The sequence below is a fragment of the Rattus norvegicus genome, chromosome 12 (assembly GCF_021556685.1).
Source record: "Rattus norvegicus strain SHRSP/BbbUtx chromosome 12, alternate assembly SHRSP_T2T, whole genome shotgun sequence".
Taxonomy (NCBI): domain Eukaryota; kingdom Metazoa; phylum Chordata; class Mammalia; order Rodentia; family Muridae; genus Rattus; species Rattus norvegicus.
The window spans coordinates 44,065,808-44,090,266 of record NC_141545.1 but is presented as its reverse complement, the minus strand read 5'-3'; the positions used below and the strand labels follow the sequence as shown (position 1 = coordinate 44,090,266).

The window sequence follows — 24,459 nt, the reverse complement described above, 5'->3', positions numbered from 1 at the left end:
ACTATGTGTGTACATGTATGTTATGTGTGTATGCATATGTTTGTTAAGAGTGTCTTTGAATACATTTGTGTCTGTGCCAGCACATGTGTGTGTTGTGAAAGAGACAATTAAGAGGGAAAACTTCTACCCCACTTTACTCTTTTCAAAGCAGCTTTGATAGCTCTCTGTGGCAGCAGGTTCTCATTTCAACCCCCGGCCTGCTTCCTGGGTGGGGACAGTAGGTTCCCAGACCAAGTGGCCCACAGAGGGGAAGGGGTGTAAATGCCATTTGATGGTGTGTTGAGATATACACTCCAGTGCCTCATTCTTTATTTAAAAAGAAAAGAAAATGCTTTTAAATGAAAGAGTCGCGCCCTGCCTCTCAGACCCCCAAAAGGGAATTGATGTTCTTTGACGTTCTTGCAGAGAAGCACATTCAGGCACATTCAGGGCGCAGGCTCCACTCAGAGCTCACCAGGAACCCCAGTGAATGGAAACGTTATTCACGTTTTCCTGTGATTCTCCCCCACCCCACGCCCCCGCTCCGGGAGAAGGCATTTCAAGAGGAGAGAATGAAGGAGATGGACGCCTCGGCTGCCATTGTTGCTTTGACGTTACAAATGACTGCATTTATGACGATTGTTCCACAGTTCTCGCACTTGCCTCCGCCGCGCTGCCAACATGGCGCTTTCCCAGGGTCTGCTCTCTGCTCCAGTTTCACGTCTTGCTCTCCCTCCAGGGTCTGTATGCTCATAAACAGTGGAGCTAATTCTTCACGGGGGAGGGGGGCTGGGTGGGGGCTGGCACTCTGTTTTTCCGCCACTCAGTTACAATTTTCCTATTAGTTCTCAAGAAGGCAAAATGTTCCTCTTCCCAAAGAGGAAATGCCACACACGTTACCAAGGGTCCAGACTTCTTTGGAGTTCTTACTACCTACACAGGAACTGTGTAGGTCACGTCATCTACCTCTGCGGTGAGCCTAGGTACCCTGACGGGACCATCTGGGAGGATGAAGACACTGGTTCTCATTGGTTGGTTGATTGGCTGGTTGGTTGGTTGAGACAGGATCTCATATAGTCCAGGGTAACCTTAAATTTGCTTATGTAGCCTAGGCTGGTCTTGAACTTCTTATCCTCCTGCCTCTTGAGAGATAGAATTCCAAGCGTAATGCCACCATCCCTAGAAAGCTGGATTAAAACTGGATTATGGGGGTTGGGGGGCTGTAGAGATGGCTCAGCGGTTAAGAGCACTGACTGCTCTTCCAGAGGTCCTGAGTTCAATTCCCAGCAACCACATGGTGTCTTACAACCATCTGTAATGGGATTCGATGCCCTCTTCGGGAGTGTCTGAAGACAGAAGCAGTGTACTCATATACATAAAATAAACAAATATATCTTTAAAAAGAACATTAAAAATAGATATATGGGAAGTCTTGCTACAATAGTAGCTAATCATGAATAAAATTGCTAAGCCAGAAGGGAAAGCATAGGCCACTGATCTTAGCACTCAGGGGCAGAGGCAAGCGACTTCTGTGAGTTCAAAGCCAGCCTGGTCTACATAGTGAGTTCCAGGTCAGCCAGGGTCACATAGACAGAGACCTTTAAACCATCTCTGTGCCAAGTCTTGTGCTCCCCTGGAGGTTCCAGATTTCTCTCCAGGTGCTGTTGGCACTTCGTGTGAGTCTGTTTACAGTGTCATGCTCATAAACAACGGGTGTCCTCGGTCAACAGTAAAAGAGAGGACTGGAGAGACAGCTCAGTGGCCGAGAGCATCTTCTGCTCTTCCAGAGGACCCAGGTTTGATCACAGCATCTACATGTTAGCACACAACCATCTGTAATTCCAGTTCCAGAGGATCCTATACCTCTTCTGACCTGTGTGGGCAACAGGAATGCATGTGGTGCATGCAAGCCAAAAAACCCATACATTGAAAGTAAAAATATATTTAAAATAATGAAAGCAAGGCAGCTATGAAATTCTAGTTATTCGCTAAAACTAGTGGACAGCTCTCTCTCTCTCTCTCTCTCTCTCTCTCTCTCTCTCTCTCTCTCTGCCATGTGTGAGTGAGTGTGTGTGTGTGTAAGTGTGTATGTATCTGTCTGTTGAGTAGCTCAAATTAGCCTTAAAATTCACTATGCTATCTAAGGATAATCTTGATCTTCCAGTTCCCCAGCCTTTCTCTTTCCATGTTGCGGGATCAAAGCTCTGAGCCACCACCCCATTTTATGCTACGCTGGGCTTGGAAGCCAGGATCTCATGCAAGATAAGCAAACACTATCCACTGAGTCAAACCACCCCCTCCCCCTGCCCCCGCCCCCAACACACACACACACACACACACACACACACACACACACACACACCTTTCTCACATCTTATGCCTGGTTTCAGCAGCTTAACTGGGTATTCAGGTGTAGATGAGTTTATTTTCTCAGCTTTCTCATCCGCTAGAAATGTCGCCCCTGAGCATTGATGTGGTGGCAAGCTGGGAATCTCATATTTACCCATGTTTTCCCTTCCGTGAAATATCTTAGTGCAAAGGGAGTCTCCGTACATGACCTTCTAGGTCATTCTTAGGAGGCAAGGGAAGAAAAGAAATGAAGCAAATGTATTTGGAGTTCGCAGTCAGTGAGTTAAGATGGTCTTAGGCAATTGCGTAGATAGACCCTCCAGCCTCGGATTCCTAACACAGAACACAGGAGGATCTGAATGTTTCCCCTACCTGATCATGCACAAGTCGCAAGGGACTTCTGTACACGACCAGGGGAGAGAGTTCAGCTCTAGGGGAGAGGACTGTGCCCGGATCTCTTTCACAGTGTTCAATGGTTCCGAGGTAGGACACAAAACAGCTACAGAGAGCTCCAGGGCCGCCATCCCTGATGATGAGAACAGTGACGCAGGGCATGCTGGGAAGGGGAGGGGGAGGGGCTCCAAAGTACGAGAGGGGAACAGTGGCCTCTGCAAAGACACTGTGAAGGGAAGTGGGGGGGTGGAAGAAGGAGCGAACATGGGGTACCTTAGTAAGCTTGTCCTCTGGACCCCGGGATCCTTGGCAAGCAATGCACTTCTGAGGTTCAAGTTTGTTTATTCTTGGCAAAATGCAACCGCCTGTTTCTAAGAGAAAAGTCTTTAAAAGGCTTATAAAATCTACTCAAAAGGCTTTCTGGACATCAAATAGCTCATAAAAAGGAACATTTTGATGAGTTAAGTGTAAATGAATCAGAACCATACGGATTCCATTTCGCCTAATCTACCATTGGATTCAGAAACGAAGGAGAAGAAAAAGAGGCTTCAAGCCAAAATTCTTCAGGGACTCTGCAGACCCCAAAATCTTTGAAAGCTGTTAGCAACGGTGGGCCAGTCTTGGACATAACGGCATCGCGCCGTCCTGAGCCTCAGTTCCTGAGAAAACCTCCCGACTAGAAGTCCATTCTGTGTGCTAAAGGAGGGGAGGAGGATGGCGGCTTACTAGGCTTAACGTGCATGGAGACCTTTGCCCTGCTTTATGACATCAGAAGCCGAGAGGATGGCCAATGATACCGAGAAGTCTGGGTGCTAAGCCCAGCATCCTCGGGACCAGCTTTGTGACCTTCCCTACGCAAAAGGAATTTCCCTTGGCCCTAGGTTCTCCATCTATGAGTGGGGGAGGGGCATCTACGTCAAACTAAAATAACCCAAGTTTTTAACCTAAAGAGTATGCCGATTCAGGCATGGTGCATGCATCCCTGCCCCACCAATAAAGACGCTAGCCTGGGCTACATAGAGAGTCCCTGGCTCAAACAATGGAGAGAGAAAAAAAAATTATTAAACATTTCCATGTCTCATCCAAAATAAAGACATGGTCCAGAGTCATCTTTGTAATGAGTAAAACCCATGGAGGGGGCATTAGGGAGATGAGACGGGGTGCTTGGGTGGAGCAGGACATTGGTGGGGGGCCTAATTGAAAATGATCAACGTACTCACGAATATTCACGGTCAGGTTTTCATGAGGAAATCTCATACACAATTAAAGTGCAGTACTAAATATAGCGAAGATAGAGTTTGAGCTCCGCCTCCATGGTGAGATTGAATGTGCCACGAAAGCTGGGTTTGGATCCCAGGACCCACATAAAAGCCACCCCTGCCTGTGACTCCATAGATGGGGCAACAGAAACAGAGGCTCTCAAGAGCCTTGCTGTCCATCCAGTCTGGTTGAAAAGGGGCAAACCCCAGGCCAGTGAGAGACTCTGTCTCAAGGAAATTAGGTGGAGCAGTAGGGGAAACATCTAGACTCCAAAGGCAACCAGGCACACTCACCAGGCACACTCACACACACACGTGCACAGCCCACAAACAATGGTCAACCCAGTGAAAGGGCCTGAGCTGGAGGACGCTCCAGGCGCATGCCTGACTCTGCATCCTTTGGAGTTGTAATCCATGATTCTGGCTCTGAGTCTTTTGATTTCACAGTCTAAGCCATTATCATCGTCATAGCCTGCTTCTTCCCCAAAATAACCCAATCAAAACAGACAGGTCTGGGACCGACTTCCCAGGAAGGTGGCTCCCAGAAGTTCCCTTTCCGTATCCTGGTGGTAGCAAGGGGTCGTACGTCCTCTGGATGCCCAAGGATTCTGTGACACTGTGACAGATGCACACTGGGGTGAGGATGGAGGCCGTTGAGCAAGGCCCTAGTCTGTAAAGCTTTCTCCCCCCTCCCCTCCCCCCTCCCCCATACCAGGAGTCTGCAGAATTGTGGAGAACATGAAAGCAGGGAGAAAAATCTGGAATCCTGCTAGTTTCCACCCACTGTCTCTGTGAGCAATGCTGTATAAAATGACCGTAAAAATATAAGAGGCAAAAACCCAAGGTAAAAAAAAAAAAAAAAAAAAAGTGCTTATCATACATACAATGCCCAGGTGGGTGACGTCATGTGTGTTTTCACACATGGTCATATCAAAGTGAGCAGTAATTACAGCATGTTGAAAACATATGTAGTGTTTCCATTCCAGAGACAGGAGTTAGGACTGACTGAAAAGGCTCCAGGGCGTGGAGTGTTCTTGTAGCCGGAAGAAGTGTTTGTGTCCTAGGTTTCCTGCTTTGTTTCTTGGTTTCTTTGGGGTTTTTGGATCTAAGGGCATCACACACACACACACACACACACACACACACGCACGCACGCACGCACGCACGCACACATGCAGGCACACACACACGCACATACACACACACCAGTGCATGCAGAAGTTATGACTCTTTACCCTCACTATCTTTCAGGATCTGAGCCACCTGACAAGACGGATGAGGAACCGAGTATCCACTGAATTACCACGCTTGTGATCCTAGCACCTGGAGGCTAAAGCAGGACATCCCAAGTTCACATCCAGGTAGGGCTACAAAGTGAAACTCTAAATCACAAACCCAAAAGGCAAAACAAGGGAGAGGGAGTTGGGGGAGGGGAGGTGGAATGCAGAAGCTGAGGGTAGAAAAAGGGAAGGAAGGAAGGAATTTTGTTACCTTGTAACAGGCCAAGACCACGCCCACATGCCCCACCCACATCTTTCTTCTTCACAGACACTGGGAGCCATATTTAGTTTTTTGAACAAGGTTGGGGGTGGGGGGGGGGCCCTGCCTCAGGGTTGATTGCAGCAGCCAGGGGTACACGCTGTCATCACCCTCACCTCAAGGCCAAAGGAATTTAGGTTGAGTGTCTCCAAATGTCATATAACTGACCTCGCTCTGGGTGTCTGACATTACCTCATGCCCTCCCCTCTTCATGAGGAAGAAGAGAGATGTGGGCGGGGCATGTGGGGTGTGGTCTTGGCCTGTTGATTTGGAAGGGAAAGTGGAAGGGTCCTCCCTTCTACGCAACAATGAAAACTGTTCCCTGGAAGGTAATGGAACCTGAGAGATGTCACATGCGACCGCCTACACAGCCCTTGGTTGCCAATCACTTTGCACTCTGCGGTCTGAGAAATGTGTGGCCCTGAAGCCCACTCAGGGTCACTGGCAAGGTCACAAATGAAAAGAGCAGCCGAGGGGCTGGGGGTTTAGCTCAGTGGTAGAGCGCTTACCTAGGAAGCGCAAGGCCCTGGGTTCGGTCCCCAGCTCCGAAAAAAAGATCCAAAAAAAAAAGAAAAAAGAAAAGAAAAGAGCAGCCGAGAAAGGGCCGCTTTCGACTAGAGGCCACCCTGTCCTGACTAGACCCTGCCAAGGAGAAAAGGCAGGTATCTTTTTTTAAATGTACATTCTTTCCTTTTTTTTTTTTTTATATTTATTCCCCAGAATGTGTTCATTCAACAAATATGTGCTGGTTTCTTTTTAGGTGCCAGGTTCGGTTCCAGGAGCCAAGAACACGAGGTCCCTGAATACACACACTCATGTGCGGGCAAAGAGGAAAAGGAACAAGAAGCCAAGAGTCAAGACGACTTTAGAGTTGCAAATGCTAAGAAGATCCGGTTTGGGGTACAGGGGACATTTGTTTCTATTAATGTTGGTGTGTGAAGGCTTCTCACAGGGCATTCAGCAAAGATTTAGGAAAGGAGAAACTCAGGCAGAGCTCGAAGCATGGACAAAGGTAGTAACAAGCCGGACGTGTTTGACCAGCAGAGAATGTGTGTGGCTAAGGAGGAGCCTGCCAAGCCAATAGTGATTGGAAATGAGACAAAAGGAGATGCACTGAGCCCAACACGCAGGGTGTCCTGACTTTGCAAACTTGAAATTATACGAGAAACACTGGCTTGCCACAGGTGACTCTGACAGCGTAAAGTGAAAATCGAAGCGATGGGGGGGGTCATCTGCAGCCCCCTGGAGGGGGACGGGCAGTGACATCTTGGTGCCTGACCTTTTAAATTCTTTACTGCCTATCCGAGTATATGAATAAATAAATGTGTGTTTACAAGGGTGCGATCATATAACAGATCCACGAAACTGGCTTTTAAAACTTTTATTTTATTGTGCATTTATTACTTCCTACTTCATAAACGTCTACATGGGCACACCGAGATCTGCAATGCCCACAGAGTGGGGCAATTGGCAAATATTTGTGGGAAGAAAGGGGTAGGGGAAGAAAGGGAGGAGGGAGAAGAAAGTAGTGGAAAGGAGAAGAGGCAGGAGAAAGAGGCAAGTAGTGGGGCAGAGGGAGGGGGAGGGAGGAGGGTGAAGAAGAAGAAGGGAGGAGGGAGAGGAAAGTAGTGGGAAGGGGAAGGGAAGGGGAGAGGAAGCAAGGAGAGAGGGGAGGAGGAAGGGGAGAGGAGGAAAGGGAAATTCCAGGAAGAAGAAATCACAAGAGCATCTCTGTAGCCATGGCTGTCCTAGAACTCACTTGGTAGACAAGGCTAGCCTTGAACTCAGATCTGCCTCCACTGCCTCCAGAGTGCTGGGATTAAAGGCTGTGTGCCACCACTGCCTGGCTCACAGTAGCATCTTTTTTTTTTTTTTTTTTTTTTTTTTTTGGTTCTTTTTTTTCGGAGCTGGGGACCGAACCCAGGGCCTTGCGCTTCCTAGGTAAGCGCTCTACCACTGAGCTAAATCCCCAGCCCCTCACAGTAGCATCTTAAACGTAGGTGTTGGCACGTGGGTTTCATTTCTTGGCTGGCTTTAGTGCCCTATCCTCTGGGTTGTTTTCGGGTCTCACTGCCCCACCGATACTGCGGGAACCAACTTTGCCCTGTACGAACCTCCCCCATGACCCTGAGGATAAACCCTGCACTTTGGGACATCTGGCGGAGGCTTGGCACTCGTGGTTTTAAGGGGAAATTGACCAGCAACGTTTACAGAGCAAGGTTTCCCTCACCCACGCAAGCAAAGCCAGACCCCTGACCCGGCAGCATGGGGGGTTGTGGGGGGATGCGTTTCCTGAGCAATTCTGGCTTCTGGAAGATTCTCTCCTTCCCCTCCATCTCATGAGCATCCCTTCCAACCAAGAAGTCAGGACGGGGCTCTTCCCACCCTTCCTGATGTTGTTGAACTGTCTCAGAAGCAAACTCTCTCAGACCCCAAGGGAGGAGGCTCACTGGCCCATGGAGAGTCCTCACTGCCATAGCAGCCCTCCCCAGGTAAGACGCTCGCTCATTTTTCTCCCTGATATTAAGAAGTGTAAAAAGATTCCCAGAGCTGCCTGCCAGGTCCTCTCATAAGCCCCAGGTTTTAATATTGATTTGGCAGCTACAATAATGATTTCCTTTAAAAAAAAAAAAAAGAAAGAAAGAAAGGCACAAGGTGGGGGCGGAGAGAGGCAACTTCAGAACCAAGGGCATGAACCCGGCTATGAACCCAACCGTGAACTTGGCCATGAACCCAGGCTGAACCAAGACTGAGCACCACGCCTCTACATCCTTGTTCCAAGACCCCTTCCCCCCCCCAGTCAAGGCTTTTGGGTCCCCATTCCTTAGAACTGCTCCTTACAGAAAACAACGAACCGGAGGTGAGGCGAGACCTTTGGCTGGCACTCCGGGCATCACTTATCTGAAGTTCTCAGAATCAAAACGTGTTTAGGAGTTTAGAATTTTTTTTCATTGTTTTGGAATATTTGCTCAGACAGGGTGAGATTGGTTATCTTGGGGATGGGACCCCAAAACTAAACAACAAAAATGTATCGCTGTCCCACGTAACCTCCAACAGGAAGCTGTCTTGGGTAATGTTTAGTCACGATGGTATGCGTTACGTTTTATGATTTGACAGGTTTGGGATTTCAAGAGCATTTGAAATTTCAGATTTGAAAGATGACTTGAAAAAAACCTGGTGGTGGCAGTGGTGGTAGTGGTGGTGATGCATGCCTTTAATCTCATTTAATCTCAGCACTCGGGAGGTAAAGACAGGCAGATCAGAGCAAGTTCCAGGACCCTGTCTCAAAAAGATAGATAGATAGATAGATAGATAGATAGATAGATAGATAGATAGATAGATAGATAGATACATACATACATACATACATACATACATACATACATAGATACATAGATACATAGATAGATAGATACATAGATAGATACATAGATACATAGATAGATAGATACATAGATAGATAGATAGATACATAGATACATAGATACATAGACAGATAGATAGATAGATACATAGATACATAGATACATAGATACATAGATAGATAGATAGATAGATACATAGATACATAGATACATAGATACATAGATAGATACATAGATAGATATATAGATAGATACATAGATAGATACATAGATAGATAGTAAAATATCCTAGCAAGTGCTTGCTGCTGGCCTCTCAGAGCTTTCCAGGTGGGAGAAATCACATTCCTCCCAGCCCACAAAAGATAAATCAGGAGTGACTGATAAGGCTGCCCATCACACTGTACTCAGTAGCAAGGAGGGTTCTGGAGACAGACCTGGGTCTCCCCTGCCCCAAGCATCTGTTTCAGACTCCCCTCCACACTAGGGATCTGAAAGGGAGACACCAAGGAGGGAGAAACCAGATGTGTTGCGGGCAGACTGAAAAGCAAAACGTGAGTAGAAAAATGGAGGAGAGACACAGCTCTTCTGGTCATTCACCAACCCCAAGAGTCCAACGCTCTTCCTTACCCTTCGGCTTTCTGTTGTTGCTTCTGTGTTCCTTTGGTTTCCTTGTGGGGCTGTGGATATAACCCAGGGCCTTTCCTATGTTGGGCAAGCACTGCTCTGCTGAGCTACATCCCCAGTCCTCTTCTATTGGTTCCCATCTTTAGTTTATTTCTCTGTCCCAGCCACAGACCTAGAAGGCAGGCCTCCTGGGACAGATGGGACACATCACAGCCCCACTCCAGAAATTGACTGGGAATGCTACTCCGAGATTCTGGCTAAAACCTGAGGCTAGCAGGTGTCAGATCTGGCCCGGGAGGTGAACACAGCTCCCCCCAGAATCACCCCTGGTTTCTGAGGTGTGTAAGCAGGGTCTGGACTTAACCCTTATCTGCCAGGCTCCCGGAGGGAACAGGGAGGTACAGGGGTAGGGAGGACACAGTCATGGGCATCCGGCCAGCATCACAGGAAAATGGCTAAATACTGGGAGTAGATAAAAGCCTTTTCCTCCTCCCTGCATTAGGGGGGGGGGGGAGAAAATAAAGCGAGAAGAAAAAAAGGCCAGCAATAGGCTGCTTCCTCTGGCAAGTTCAAAAGGGAGCCTTTCAGAACTCGTGCCCATTAGTCACCACTCTTCCCCTGAAGTTCTGCTGGCCTTGTCCTCCATTCTTCAGCTTCTCTCCTCTTGCATGTGCCTACCATTCATTACCATCACCTGAAAGGCCACAACCGTCCCTCCCCACTCAGAACGAGGCCTTTGTTAGACACTGCACCTGCACCCACTGCTGGCTCTGAAAAGGCCCAGCAGGCTGCCTTTGTGCACAGCTCTTTTCCTCCCTGCCCAGTCTGTGGTTCCCACTCCATGAAGCCAGCCAACCTACAGGGAGCCCACCAACTCCCAAATACCACGTAGTCCCTACCATGAAGAACCTACCAAAAAAATATGTATAGCACACACTTGTCATCCTAGCACCGAAGGAGCAGAGACAGGAGGATCACAAGATCAAGACCAATATGGGCTATATCAGGAGACCATCTCAAACAAAGAAGAAAGGAAGAAGAGGAAGAGGAAGAGGAGAATGGAGGAAGATCCAGACAAGTCATCTTCTCATCTGGACAACAGGGGGGACTGGGATACAATGCAATGGGCCAACAAACACCTGGAGAGCCTTCGGTAACACAAACTTTCAGAGTTCTCATGGAGGGCGTACCTCAGACCTGAGGGACAACAGAGTGCTTATCTGGTAGGTACAGGGCCCTGGGTTCCATCCCCAGCACCATGCAAGCCAAGCATGGTGGCCCTAAGTCCAGTCATCAGGAGGTAGAGGCAAGAGGATGGAGATCTGAGCTCATCTTCCCCTACTGCCTCAAAAACAAAACAAAACAAAACAAAACCACCCTTCCTCAGGCATTGTACAGACACACATGCTTGCCAAACACCCACACACATAAAATGAAAATAAATATTGTTTTAGATACCAAACAAAAGCAACTTAAGGAAGGGTTTGTGTTGACTCACAGTTGGAAGTTACAAGCTCATCATGGTGAGAGGGCAGGAGTTACCATGGCAACAAGAACAAGAGGTAACCAGTCACCTTGTATCCATAGTCAGAAAGCAAATAAAGATGCATGATCATCCACTTTCGCAGACCATGGAATGGTGCTAGCCACGTTCAGTGTGGGACTCCCCACCCCCTTAATTAATCCAATCTAGAAAGTCCCTCACAGATAAGCCTCAAAGTCTGTTTCCCTGGTGACTCTAAATCTCATCGAGTTGACGAGATAAACCATTCTAGAACCCATACGCTAAAATACATTTCTATTGCCCCTGCCCGGGTGCACCGATCTTGAAGACACTTTTTAAGCCCTTACTGCATGTAGGGCTCCTACGCCACATTTGACCCCCAACAGCTGACCACTGGGGTCCAGAGACACAAGGCAACTCACCTACGGTCATACAGTTCCCAAATACATATACAGAAGGTGCACCTCTCAGCCTACAGTCATCTGGAGCACCTCTGACTCCTACATAAGTCAAGATGGCGCTTAAGCCCCACCCCTACCCCATTCCCAGACAGGATGGCCACTGTCTTTCGTTATCAGTGGCTTCTCCATCTATTCTATGTGACACCGATTCAATCACATATTTGGAAAGAGTTCTCGAACATTCCAGACAGGAAGAAAAGGCCTCCGACTTCACTCACAGCAACTCTCATATGATCTATTTTACATGATGTAATACAACTTTGCTTGGGGATTTGGTGAAAATACCTCTTGGAGTATTGGAGTTCTATCTGGTGGGTGGAAACAGGAAGTACAAAAGAAAGGTCAGCTGGTGGGTGGAGACAGGAAATACAAAGCAGAGCTCCTTCTAGTGGGCAGAGACAAGAAGTAGCCTTGCACATAGGACCTTATACATAGGACTAACCGGGAGGAGGGCGGGGGACAGAATTTGTTTCCAGGTCAAACATCAAGTACAGCTTTGAGGTGTGTCGCGTGAGGACAGGAATAGGATTCAACCGGGTGCTGAGGAGGAGGAAATGAGAGATGCAGCCAGGCTGGAGAGACCAGAAGGTCCTTCCAACAGAGCCAAGGAAGCCGGCCTGAGATCTCCGGCTTTTTGCCGGGTCCCTGAATCTTCAGCCCTCACCTAGCTATCCTTCTTTCCCTCTGCACCATGCCCATGTGGTTAAACCTGAGTTATTCCAGAGAGAGAGCCTATGTCTTCCCAAGGTCTCCCTTTCTTCAAGTCAATTATCTATGCTGGTTCATAGCAGGAGCCGTTCAAAGCACACAACTGACCAGTCCCTTCCCCTGAGGATGTCCAACCACCAGGTTCAACCCCCAAAATACTCCCAACTGCCCTGATGGCTGAACCCCTGTGCTAAATAATTCCACCAATCCCTGACCTCTCCTCAAGCTCTGGATTTAAAACCCCACCCTGTAAAACTCCCCACTCTCAAGAAACCCTAAAGCCTACCTTCTGTTAGGTCCTCTGCTGCTCCTTACTCAAGCAGAGGCAGCCACCCTCCCAGTAAATCCCTCATGTGAAGTTTGTCGTACAGTGTGACTTTGTGCTATTCCTTGGTTCTCAACTGCTAGGATACCTCTCCCCTCAGAGATCTAACACTAACACACGCACCGCCAGCCCGAGTCCTTGGGAACAAAGAAAGATCTGGTCTGGGTCCTTTCTGGACCAAGAGGCTGCTGAGGCCGTTCCCAAATGATGACATTCCAAAACCAACCACACACCCACTGTGGTATCAATGAATCCATCCATGGAACCAATGAATACATTGCATGCCACCTTAAGAATAAGCATGAGTTGTGAAGCATTGCAACACGTGTGCGTGTGCATGTGTGTGTGTGTGTGTGTGTGTGTGTGTGTGTGTGTGTACCTAAAGGGATGTGTCCCCAATATGAAATGTATGTTTCGGGTCAGGGGTCAAATGCTACCCATCTCCAGACTGCTGGGGTATTTAAGTTGAGTATATGACCACGTGGGAATAAACTAAAACACGTGAAGGCGAGGCTCTCCCAGAACACAAGGCTGGGATTAGATAGCTTCACTGTAGAAGGCTTTAAGACACGCCCTCCTGGAGGAGGGGTCATGAGACAGGTGGGCTTGTGACTTAGCAGGCTCCCAGTCACTTGGAAGGCAGAGAAGACAGGTAGCATAAGCCTTCATAGAGAATCAGTTCACCCTTGTGCTCGACTCACATGCACGAGATCCTAAATTCAATTCCCACCATGCATGTTTAAAAAAAAAAAAAAAGTCAGGCATAAAGGTGCATAGGGGGCTGGAGAGATGGCTCAGCGGTTAAGAGCACTGCCTGCTCTTCCAGAGGTCCTGAGTTCAATTCCCAGCACCCACATGGTGGCTCACAACCATCTGTAATGGGATCTGGCGCCCTCTTCTGGTGTATCTGAAGACAGCTACAGTGTACTCACATACATAAAATAAGTTAATAAACAAATCTTCATTTTTTTTAAAAAGGTGCCTACTTGCCATCACTGTGTTTGAGAGGTAGAGAGAGGCAGCTTCCAGACTGCTAACCAACCATAACCAGTAAGTTCCAGGCAAGTAAGAAACTGGGTCTCCAAAACCATAAAAATAAATGGAAATGAAGGTAGAACACGCTCTCATGACAACAGAACCTGTCCTCTGGCCTCCAAACTTCCACAGGGATGTACACACTCGCACACTGATGCACACACTCGTACACACAGAGAGAAATCTAAAGAGGAAGCTAATGTGAGAAGAGCTGCTCCCCTAAAACCCACCAGTCCTGGGGAGGCTGACACTGTCAAATTTTATTCTTTTCCTCCCTAGAATAGGACTTTAGCTAGAAGTTTCTGTCACAGTAATCATCCAGAGAAAGCCACCCATGGCCAGCCACCATATGGTCCCATAACTCAGACCCCATTCTGCCAAGATGCAGCTTTCTCTCCCTCAGAGCTGGATCCCCATCTCCCCCTACTCACCCCACATCAACAGTCAGAACGTACTTGAATGAGTACCCCACCCCCGCCCCTCCCCAAGAGCCTTGCCTCCGCAAAGCCAATGAATTCCGTTTTACCCTTGCTCCTAACAGGGCTTCTAATTAATGCCACATGCTCCCCTCAGCTGTCACCCTGAATAAATGTTTACAAAGCTATTAACGTACTGTATTTGTAAGCCGGGACCACTCTGCTTTGGGGAGTCATGTGGTATAGATTTTCTCCTCAAAGATGGAAACAGCTTAGCAATAATAAATACATTGTTTTGCAGAGATGGGAGCAAGGCGTTGCCTCTACACCCCCCCCCAAAAAAAATTATTGCGAGCTTCCTGAGACAGCATGGCTATGTAAATGTGAGGAATCAGAGCTTTGCCTGAGTTCAGAAGAACTTCCAGGGGGCAGATTTGTTCCTGGCAGGGGCTTAGAGTGGGAGCATCCCAAAAGGAGACCTCCCCAAACTAGCTTGAAGTCTGAAGGCCATGATGCTGATTTCCATTCTTCATCAGCTCTGTGACTTTTTAGGCAAGCTGACTTTGTCTGAGACACTTAGTTTTCTTACTGGGGAAATGAAAGTTCAGGATCTTCTGGAACATTCTATCGGAGCGTGCAGCTTTGAGCTGGACCTTAAGAACTCACGAGAGAAAGCCAGGCATGACATGGTGCACCTGCCATCCCAGCGCAGGGGAAGCAGAGGTGGGAAAGAGCCTCGAGCTCAGTGGCCGCCAGCCTAGCTTGGAAGTAGGCGAGCTCCAGGTTCAAGGGGAGACCCCGTCTCAGAAAACAAGGCAAGGAGTGGTCAAGGAAGATGCCTGACATCAACTTCTGGACTCTACTTGCTCCCACACGCTCACGTACTTGTGTGCACTGTACGCGCACGCATGCGCAAACATCCCGTTTGATCTAGAACTCTAGTCTGATTCGTTCTCTGCTCCGAGTTCTAACAGCTCAAACGGCCTTTAGTTAGTTTTGTCAATTCTTGAGAGGCAGTCAGAACCCTAAAGTACTAATATGAGAACGTGTACTCCCAGACTGTGTCACTGGCCCCGCCCATCTTTGGTCTTTCCTCACTGGCTCCGCCCATCTATGGTCTCTTCTACTTCATGCTCCAGTCAGGCAAATGTGTTGTCACTTCCCCCAAGGGAACCCTGAGTGCTCTCACCTCTCAGCCTTTACCTACTGGGTCCCCCAACAGCACCATCCCCCTCCCCCTCTCCCTTCTTCTGATCCATTTGTTCCTTCTCCTCCTCCTCTTCTCCTCCTCCTCTTCCTCCTCTCCTCCCCCTTCAATACTGTGGCTTTCTGTTCTCTCTCCCTAGCAAGCCTGTCTTGGTTCTCAATCCTGGGCCGGTAGTCCTCACAGACACATTCCCAGCACCCTGAGCTCACCTCTCTCTTTCTCAGCAGGTAAAGGTGCTTGAGACCTGAATTTGATCCCTAGGATCCACACAGTGGAAGGAGAGAATTAGCTCCTAAAGTTGTCCACTAATCTATATACTTGCATGTGTACACACACACACACACACACACACACACACACACACACACTCACAATCCATCAATAAAAATACAGCTAAATAGATATGCATTCAATACCTGAAAGCCACCTTAAGCATCTTCAGACACTTACATTAGCTCGCCATCTAACCATCTAACACCAAGCCTATTTGAGAATCACAAGTTGAGTGCTGGGCTGGAGAGATGGCTCAGAGGTTAAGAGCACTGACTGCTCTTCCCAAGGTCCTGAGTTCAAATCCCAGCACCCACATGGTGGCTCACAACCATCTGTAATGAGGTCTAATGCCCTCTTCTGGTGTGTCTGAAGATAGCTGCAGTGTACTCACATATAATTAATAAATAAATCTTAATTAATAAATAAAAAATAAATAAAGTTTAAAAAAACAAGTTGAATGCTTCATGTAGTTTATTGAATGCCTGCATGCAGAACAGCTACCACCACTGTGTGGTGTGGAGTCTCCGTGTTCATCGGCAGACCTGGGGATGGAACCCACACACCCTAGGCAGGCATTCTGCCACTACATCCTCTGTCCCTTAGGTTTCAACGTCATGTCGTGCTATAGATCGCAGGCTGACCTTGAACTCATGAACAACTTGCCTCAGCCTCTCAATAAACCATCTGGGAGCATGAATGGGCATCATCACACCCACTGGGTCAAGGTTCTTTTATCACCAGGATCACGTGGCTGACCGGGAGCTGTGTGGCTCACTGCCCTCACGGGGTTTCCTAGAGAATATCGTACCAGGCATGGTTAGTTCAAACCTTGAAGTCTGAAGCAAAGCTCTTGCTGAATGTCAGTGGCTCTTGTAATGTTGTCAAGCTCGGAAATCATCATGTCAAGTCACTGTCGTGTGAACTCTTGAAGTCAGGTGACTATACTTGCAGTCAGTGTCTCTCATGAACACTTAGTGGAAAATGGCAAGAACTTACAGACCTAAAGGACCTTCCTAGGTACTTTTCCCACTCAAAAACGCTTTGTTTATTTCTGTACCAGTATGGTGTTTGGAGAGGTTTAAGTAACTTGTCCAGTAATGTGGTATTTATCTCTGGAAGCTCCTGGCCACAGTGATGTCCTATCTCCTACTGGGGGCACCAGCAGCAGAGTCACCTCCCATGACCACTACCTCTATACACACACAGTGAGCCTGGTACTTGACCCCCTCACACTAGTGAATGTGTAGGTCTCTGTTCTGGGTCTTCCTTGTTCGTCACGATGGCTCCCTAAAAGATGCAATCATACCTATGGATGTAGGTGACAAAGGGCTTTCAACTAAAATTTACTGGGGGGTTGGGGATGGGCATGACATGGAGGGACACACAGTAAGCCTTCCCTAGACACAGAAAGGGCAGGAGAGAACGCCCCCTGGGGATGCTGGTAGCCATGGAGTGCATTTTCAAAATTACCATCTCTTCTCTGTCACTATCCATTCTTCTTTTGAGAATATCTGATGCTCCCAAGGTAGCTGCCAGCACAGCTGTGTTAGTCCTGAACCACAAACCCTACCTACTGGATGAGTCGGGTGGGGAATCTCAGGGGAACAATTTGATTGGCCAGGCTTGAGTCACATGCTCGTGCTTGGACCAATCACATTTGCCAAAGGCAGGATGCTATAATTAGCTGTCCCCCAACACCCACACCAACACCGGTGCCACGCACCCGCGCGAACACACACACACACACACACACACACACACACACACACACACGGACAGACGGACAGACGGACGGACGGACGGACAGACACAAGGCATGAGTGCTTCCTAAATAGAAGCCAGAAATGCCGCTCTCATCTGTATATCTGCTTGATGATGCGGTCTTGGTGGTTCATGAATACTTACTTCCCTTCATTATAGGTTGCAGAGGATGGAGGTTGGGACAGAGGAAGAGAATGCAGACTCGGGAAGAGAGCCTGGGTTGGTCCAAAAGAAAAGGAAAGGGAAAAAAGGAGAGGAAAACACTTAAAATAAACTTATAAAGTCTCGAAATAGTTATAGCAGCTTCTTTGGCCTGCCTCCTCGGTTACCTTTAGGTGGCTGCCAATTTTTGAAAGAAGGATGAGGAGGAGGGGGGGAGGGACAGAGGGACATATTGAGCACACTATGTCTAGTGTAAGCCTCCCAAGCTTCTTCGATCTTGGGCTTTGTGTTCTAGTACAGAGGCCTACAGTTTTAGAACCGTGGCCTTTCCATTGGGTGGAACTTCTCTCTCCTTGTTAAATAGGGACGGGCCAGCTCTAAACACTGCAATACCCTACAAGGTCCCGGACCTCCTCAGAATGCTCATCTAGCAGAGACCTTGGGAACAATAGCCTCTGCTGCCTGGAATGAAGACAGTGAAAGCCGTTTTCAATTCACCAAGGCAATTCTGCAGGGAAATTAGGTTTTGTTGTAATGGGCATTTGCTCTTACCAAAAAAAAAAAAACTGCTTTTTCTTCCTTCTTCCTTTCTTTCCTTTTTTTCCCCCCTTGCTCTCTAAGACTTGAGCCCATACAAGTAAATAAATAGAATTTCTAAATTACAAAGATTCAAGTTATGTGGCCCCAGGAGAGGGGAGTGGGACTTTAAGAACAGCACAAAGTAGGGTCTGTCACAGATGCTACTGTCATGGCGTCCCAACAACCAGCTAAATCTCTTGAAGGAGTTATTTAATGTTGTTTCAGGAAAATGAGGACTTCTGACTCAGCCTGAATTTATGCTATGGTGCTGTTTCTCTCTCTAGTTCTTCCTGTTCTACCCTGACTATAACATGAGGAGTGTGTGTGTGTGTGTGTGTGTGTGTGTGTGTATGTGTACACTGGAGTGCTGAGTTTGTGTGTGTATTTGGCTGTGTTAGCCCATGTGTGCAAGGCAGGAGTTAATACCAAGCATCTCCCTCCACATTCTCTGCTTTATATAATTCTGAGACAGTTTCTCCTCTCTCTCTCTCCCTCCCTCCCTCTCTCTCTCTCTCTCTCTCTCTCTCTCTCTCTCTCTCTCTCTCTCTCTCTCTGCTAGTCAGGTTAGGTCCCTAGAATCCTCCTGTCCCCACCTCCCCAGCACTGAGGTTACAGGTTTACACCACACATGTGACTTTTTCACAGATGCGAGCCCCTGTAATGAGCCATTTACTCACTAAGGTATTGGATCAGGAGTTCAGCCACATCAGACTTTCTTTCAGCCCCAATAAAGACTTCAACTCTTGCATGGAAGCTGAGTGCTTGCCCATTCCTGCAAGGTGGGTGGGCTCAGAGCCCCCAAGGGACCTAGGATGTGCTAGTAAATCAATCCTACTTAAAGCAGTACTTCCCAAAGCCTGTACCAGGCCTGGCATCCCTAATGTGGGAGCCACCAGGTTGCAGGGCCCTGAAACCAGAAGACCCCGTTGACTTGAATGACTTCCAGTCGGTGCCTTGAGTCCATTATTCACGGTGTGATGGGTTAAATGTGTGGCATGGACAGTCAGACACCAGCTGGTGCTGCCGTTTGGGGAAGTTAGGGCAACTTCAGAAGGTGGTGGGTCCTGGCTTGAAGGGAAAAGGGTCACTGGGGGACAGGCCTTGAGAAGTGAGGCATGCCTAACTCCAGTGAAGCCTCTACCTCCACCCTGTAGTCTGCCAAGACGTTAACCAACGAGGCTGCAAACACCCACCAGCCCTCATGGAGCCATAGACAACATGATAGACTATGTCCCCTCAAAATAAAGGACAAAGTCAATCCCTCCTCTAAGTGGCTTCTGTTCCAACATCCAGGAAAGTGAGTCACAGAGCAAGAGGCCCTACGTTTTCATTTTGAAAATGGACCCGCTGTGTGTCAGTGATGTCGCTGGCCTTGCCTGATACATAAAGCCAATACCGTGCACGAAGGAGATAGAAGTTCCACACAAGCTGGTCCTTAAAGCCGTAGCTAGCGTCTGCATGCTGTGCTTGTCACAGCCTTCATGAATCCCAGTCAGCAGACACAGCCCGGCTTCTGTGATGACGTGGGGGAGGGAGATGAATCTATCAATGGAAATATGTGGGTCCCACTAAAGAAAAAGAAGGGGCGGATTAACTGCAGATGTTACAACAAGAAAAAAAAATTAAGGCAGCAAATTAATAAATTACACTTGAGAGTCACTGACTTGAAGGGCCTCAAATATTTCTCGACTGAATCGCTGGCCCCCAAAAGATCACATCCCACCAGCTTACTAAAGTTCCCAGAGTCACTAAAGTTACCCACCTTGCAGGAATGGGCAAACACTCAGCCTCTGTGTGAGAGTTGAAGTCTTTATTGGGGCTGAAAGAAAGTCTGATGTGGCTGAACTCCTGATCCAATGCCTCATTGGGTAAATGTCTCATTACAGGGGTCTGAATTCAGACCCCAGGCATCTATGTAAAAGTCCCATGTGTGGTGTAAACCTGTAACCTCAGTGTTGGCGAGGTGGGGACAGGAGAATTATAGGGACCTAACCCCTAACTTGACTGAGAGAGAGAGAGAGAGAGAGAGAGAGAGAGAGAGAGAGAGAGAGGATGGTGGTGATGATACATTTATTCACCACATGCCTTTGGTGAGTCTCTTTATGCTTCCCAATCTCAGTTTACCCATCTATTCAGTGGTTCAACTCCATCATTCTAGCAACTCTGGCTTCTCCTGACTTCACCAAATGTCTTGCAAGCTCAGTTCCCAACACTAGCTGTCTCTGGGCTGCTGGGTTAGGTCATCAGAAATGTTTATCTCAGTCCAGCCACTGTGGTGGTCAGCATGGAGGTCCTTGGAATAACGAAGGGTGGAGTTATCATATGACCCACCTCTGCCCCTCGTGACCTTATTATGATCAGCTTTAACTGTCAACTTGAGGCAACCTAGAACCACCTGGGAAGGGAGGCTCAGGGAGGGACTGTCTATGTTTTGAGTTTGCCTTCGGGGATTGTTTTTGATTGACATGATTGAAGTAGAAAGACCCACCCACTGTGGGCGGCATCATTCCCCTGGCCTGTGGTCCTGGACCATATGCTAGTAGAAAAAGCAAGATGAACCCTGGAGTACATTCACTAACCCATTGCTCTCTGCTCTGTTGTTGGTTGTTTTTTGTTTGGGGTGGGTGTTGGACTTATTGAGACAGTGTCTTGTGTAGTCTCTATTGGCCTTAAACTTTAGAGCCAAAGGTGACCTTGAACTCCACATCCTAAATTCAGGGCTTACAGGTGCGATCCCTGCCACAGCACTTGGATTCTATGGTGCTAGGAATCAAACCCAGGGCTTCATATGTGCTAGGCAAGTGCTCCACTCTCTGAAGGATGCCCCAGCCTGTGGGAAGGGCTCTGATATGAAGTTCCACCCAACCACCTCCTCCCCTCTCCAGTCTTGCTCCTCTCCCATCCCCATGCATAGTCAGAGATGCTGGGTAAGTGTCTTGCCAGACAGAGGCTTTCTTTTGTACTATTTCTTTTCCCTCTCCACTTTCCAAGAAACACTGAGTGTCCCCTGGGTTATAGGGCTGAGAGCAACGGAAGCTTTATGATGTTCTAGGAAACATTTCTCTCTCGTTGTTACTTTGTGTAAAGTCCCCAGCCTCTGGGAAAATATAAATGCTACTTAGTACACAGGATCCTATTTATTCAACCTCAAAGTGAGGCCATGTGAAGACCTGTGTGTGTGTGTGTGTGTGTGTGTGTGTGTGTGTGTGTGTGTGTGCGCGCAAGTGCGCGCGTGTGTGTGTGTGTATACATGCATGTGTGCCTCTGTGTATGTGGTTCTGTGCATGTGTATATGAGTCCAGGCCTGTATGTTTGTGTGCTTGTGTGCATGTGTACCTGCATGCATGCATGTGTGTACATGCCTCTGAATGTGTGCTTGTGTGTGTATACATGCATGTATGCTTGTGTATGCTTATGTGTGTGTGTGTGCATACATGACTGTGTATGTTTGTGTGCTTGTATGTGCTGGTGTATGTGCATATTACTGTGGATCGAACCTCTCTTACGCATACTGGGCAAGCACTCTACCACTGACATTCATCCCTGGCTGAATGAGTCACATTTCTTTAAGGCAATAGATTTAAAAGAATAAATATATATTGCAGAAGTGACTTTATGAGATCGACTTACATGGTAGAAGCCGGCGAGTCAATGATGGCTGTCTGCACCTTAGAGAGACAGAACTGGAAGCAGCTTGGGCCACGAGGCTGGGCGGCTCTGTAGTCCCAATCTGATGCTGAGAGCCTGGAGGCTCCTCCATGGCCACTCCTTTCTGGTTCACACTGGAAGACCAAAAAAGTAGGTTATGATGTCAGCAAGGGTGGCAGCAGCATGACAAGCACCCTCGCCAACAAGACGCAAATATGGGCCCCAGCCTCGATGGCCACCACCCCCACTTACAACTGGGCTGCCAAGGGGGAGATCTTCACCTCAGTTAATCCTGGGAACAGTCTTGCAAACTGGCCTAGGGACCTGAGTCTTCACTCGATCCCAGATCTGATCAAACTGACAACCAAAACTAAGCATCATATCAGCTCGTGGTGTCTATGTTTAAAAGCATTTTATTTATGCATTTATTCTGTGTTATGTGTTCGCGTGGGTACTATGACCCACGCATGAAGGTCAGAGGGCAACTTATGGGATTCATTTCTCTTCTTTCACTATGGGTGCCCTGAGCCATTTTCCCTGCCCTAAGTCTAGAATTAAAAACCACAGTAGTCATTCAGCAGCTAGCTTGAAGGCCTGCCAACAAGTCTCTAATTCTAATCATTTTCTGTGAGGATTTAGCACATAGCTCTGTAACATCACATGACCTCCTTGTGAGTCCTAAGCCATCCCGTTTCATCAGTTGGAAACAAAGACACAGAGAGGACAGTCGTCCAAAGTCACACAGTGCAGGCATGACAGAGCCAAGACTCAGAGCCACATAGCCCACCTCCATGGTTGTACCCTCCTCCTGTGTGCTTGAGGCTCTGCAGCCCCCCCCCTTCTTTCCTTTCTTCTCTCTTTTCTGTGACCATCCCTGCCCTGTGACACACAGAGCGCAAGAATTATTCACGGCCCTTTTCGCTTCTTTGACCAACAGCCTGCTAACACCATTACCTCTGATGGCTTTTCATTCCCAATGCCAAACCTGATTTGGCATTCACAAGGCTGAGGGTTTCGGTCCCAGCTCTGTGGACAGGCTCCGGGGGCCCTAAGTGACTGTAGTTTACAGACAATCCAATTGTTATTGACATTTGTGTCGGATTGTTCATCAGCCCAGGCCTGTCTTGTAGGCCAGATCATTCTATTAGCTGGCCCCTTTCAGTCTCCTCGCTAACGACAAAACACGCTCACGCCACCACGGCAGGCCAATCAATTGCAATATCACTCTACGGCTGTCAGAGTCACTTTTGTGGGCTTTGCTTTAGGGACAGTTGGAGGAGGGGGAGAAGAGGGGTGGAATTCTTGTGCACTGAGTCTGAAATACAGGCAGCTACTGAGAGCAAGAGGTCTTGTTGCAAGGTAGATGATAGATAGATAGATAGATAGATAGATAGATAGATAGATAGATAGATTGATATGATAGATGAATGGATAGATAGATGATAGATAGATAGATAGATAGATAGATAGATAGATAGATAGATAGATAGGATATGTGTGGATAGATTATAGATAATAGATTGATAGCTGATAGATTATAGATGATAGATAAATAATAGATAGATGATAGATGATAGATAGGTGATAGATTATAGATGATAGATATGATACATAGATAGGTGGGTAGATTATAGATGGAGATAGATAGATATTAGATAAACTATAGATAATAGACAGATGATATAAACAGGTGATAGATAATGATAGATGATAGATGGATAGATAGATTATAAATAGGTAGACAGGTAGATAAATAGATAATAGATAAATGGATAAGATAGGCAGATGATAGATGGATAGATAGATAGATGATAGATAGATAGATAGATTATAAATAGACAGGTATATAGATAGATAATAGATAAATGGATAAGAGCCAGATGATAGATGGATAGATAATAAAAAGGTAGATACATATGTAGTAGATAGATAGAAAATAGAAAAATAGTATGTAGATAGATATAAAGATTGGGGAAAGGATTATTAACAGGCCTGTCACTTTGCTTAATCTTTTATGTTGTATCTGGGGGTGGGAAGGATCCAATTTTATTTCCACCCTCACCTGTGCCCAGCAGGTTGTCGCCCCATCTCTTCCCCACTGAAAGGCAGCTCTTGCCGGTCCATGTACTGGCTCTTTTCCCTCCACATTCCTTACTATCTACTACTGCTTCCCATCATCCTTCCCCGGCTCTTGAGAAGCAGGAGCTCTCCGTCTCCCCGCGTGGTTGCTGCATGTGGTTCAAGTGGGCACAGAGCTCCTCGTCTGTTTCAGCAAACACATCACCAGCAAGGCAAAGAGCGTCAGGCAGGGCGCACAGCTCCATCCCGACCTTCCTGGACCCTCCACAGTCACATGGTCTTTAGTAATGGCTGACACAAATGACCGGCCGCAATGTAAACCGGACGCAATGTAGACCAGACGCAATGTAGACCGGACAACAACCTCGGGCTTTCTCAGTAACGCGAGTGTGAGAACTCACGAAGCACCGGAGTCATAGAAACGAGTTCGCAGAAGCACAGTGAGTTCTTCAGACTGCCAGAAAGACCAAGAGTAAACAGACCAGCCATAACTAGAGAGGGAAACGTCGTGAAGAGACAGAATCCTTCACACCCTATCCAAACAGAGGACATGGTGAGCCATGTCTCCCTTCAAGACCATATGTACGCTCCAGTCCTGACTCTCAGCACCCAGAGCATGCCCTCGTTTGGAGACCTAAAGAGGCGGCCATGTTGAAATAAGATCATCCAGACAAGAGGTCCCAATATGGCCGATTCCTCAGAGGAAGACGTTAAGACACTTAAGAGAAACGTTCGCCATTTTTCATAACGTTAACTAAACATGGATAGTTTGACCCAGAAATTCCATTCCTGG

General features: G+C 47.6%; 2 long non-coding RNA genes across 6 annotated transcripts; both read left to right on the top strand.

The window, feature by feature from the left end:
- Positions 1–635: 635 nt before the first annotated feature.
- Positions 636–6,903, top strand: LOC102551773 (uncharacterized). Of its 5 annotated transcripts, XR_015634354.1 has the most exons (4): positions 4,960–5,044; positions 5,232–5,341; positions 5,849–6,177; positions 6,280–6,903. It is a non-coding gene; the product is annotated as an uncharacterized LOC102551773 (long non-coding RNA). The 5 variants fall into 5 exon arrangements; XR_015634351.1 differs by lacking the exons at positions 4,960–5,044; positions 5,849–6,177 and adding an exon at positions 636–719; XR_015634355.1 differs by lacking the exon at positions 5,849–6,177 and having other exon boundaries at positions 4,908–5,044.
- A 130-nt stretch (positions 6,904–7,033) lies between these two features.
- Positions 7,034–12,536, top strand: LOC148002344 (uncharacterized). The gene is made up of 3 exons (XR_015634356.1): positions 7,034–7,076; positions 9,369–9,435; positions 10,458–12,536. It is a non-coding gene; the product is annotated as an uncharacterized LOC148002344 (long non-coding RNA).
- The last annotated feature ends 11,923 nt before the right edge of the window (positions 12,537–24,459 follow it).